The sequence below is a fragment of the Arachis stenosperma genome, chromosome 10 (assembly GCF_014773155.1).
Source record: "Arachis stenosperma cultivar V10309 chromosome 10, arast.V10309.gnm1.PFL2, whole genome shotgun sequence".
In the NCBI taxonomy this organism is placed as follows: domain Eukaryota; kingdom Viridiplantae; phylum Streptophyta; class Magnoliopsida; order Fabales; family Fabaceae; genus Arachis; species Arachis stenosperma.
In genome coordinates, this window is record NC_080386.1 from 29269545 (window position 1) to 29270801 (window position 1257).

Genomic DNA, 1257 nt, shown 5'->3' on the forward strand with positions numbered 1-1257 from the left:
TTCAGTAACTTTCTTGCTCAGTTGACCCACTTGTCCTTCCAAATTTCTGATGGAGGACCTTGTTTCATTCATGAAACTTTGAGTGGTCTTTATTAGATCAGAGACCATTGTTGCTAAGTCAGAAGTATTCTGCTTAGAACTCTCTGTCTGTTGCTGAGAAGATGATGGAAAAGGCTTGCCATTGCTAAACCTGTTTCTTCCACCATTATTGTTATTGAAACCTTGTTGAGGTCTCTCTTGATTCTTCCATGAGAGATTTGGGTGATTTCTCCATGAAGAATTATAGGTGTTTCCATAGGGTTCTCCTAGGTAATTCACCTCTTCCATGGAAGGGTTCTCAGGATCATAAGCTTCTTCCTCAGATGAAGCTTCCTTAGTACTGCTTGGTGCATTTTGCATTCCAGACAGACTTTGAGAAATCAAATTGACTTGTTGAGTCAATATCTTGTTCTGAGCCAATATGGCATTCAGAGTGTCAATCTCAAGAACTCCTTTCTTCTGACTAGTCCCATTGTTCACAGGATTTCTTTCAGAAGTGTACATGAATTGGTTATTTGTAACCATTTCAATCAATTCTTGAGCTTCTGCAGGCGTCTTCTTCAGATGAAGAGATCCTCCAGCAGAGCTATCCAAAGACATCTTGGATAGTTCAGAGAGACCATCATAGAAAATACCTATGATGCTCCATTCAGAAAGCATGTCTGAAGGACATCTTCTGATCAATTGTTTGTATCTTTCCCAAGCTTCATAGAGGGATTCTCCATCCTTCTGTCTGAAGGTTTGGACTTCCACTCTAAGCTTACTCCATCTTTGTGGTGGAAAGAACTTTGCCAAGAAGGCATTGACTAGCTTTTCCCAAGAGTCCAGGCTTTCTTTAGGTTGAGAATCCAACCATATTCTAGCTCTGTCTCTTACAGTAAAAGGGAATAGCATCAGTCTATAGACCTCAGGGTTAACCCCATTAGTCTTGACTGTGTCACAGATTTGCAAGAATTCAGCTAAGAACTGATGAGGATCTTCCATTGGAAGTCCATGGAACTTGCAATTCTGTTGCATTAGAGAAACTAATTGAGGCTTAAGCTCAAAGTTGTTTGCTCCAATGGCAGGGATAGAGATGCTTCTCCCATAGAAATCAGGAGTAGGTGCAGTGAAGTCACCCAGCACCTTCCTTGCATTGTTGGCATTGTTGTTGTTTTCGGCTGCCATGTGTTCTTCTTCCTTGAAGAATTCGGTCAGGTCCTCTAAAGAGAGTTGTGC

The 1257-nt window shown here is 41.3% G+C and overlaps 1 non-coding gene across 1 annotated transcript; it reads left to right on the forward strand.

Annotated features, from left to right (window-relative positions):
* The first annotated feature begins 693 nt into the window (after positions 1-693).
* Positions 694-801, forward strand: LOC130959124 (small nucleolar RNA R71). The gene has a single exon (XR_009078219.1). It is a non-coding gene; the product is annotated as a small nucleolar RNA R71 (small nucleolar RNA).
* The last annotated feature ends 456 nt before the right edge of the window (positions 802-1257 follow it).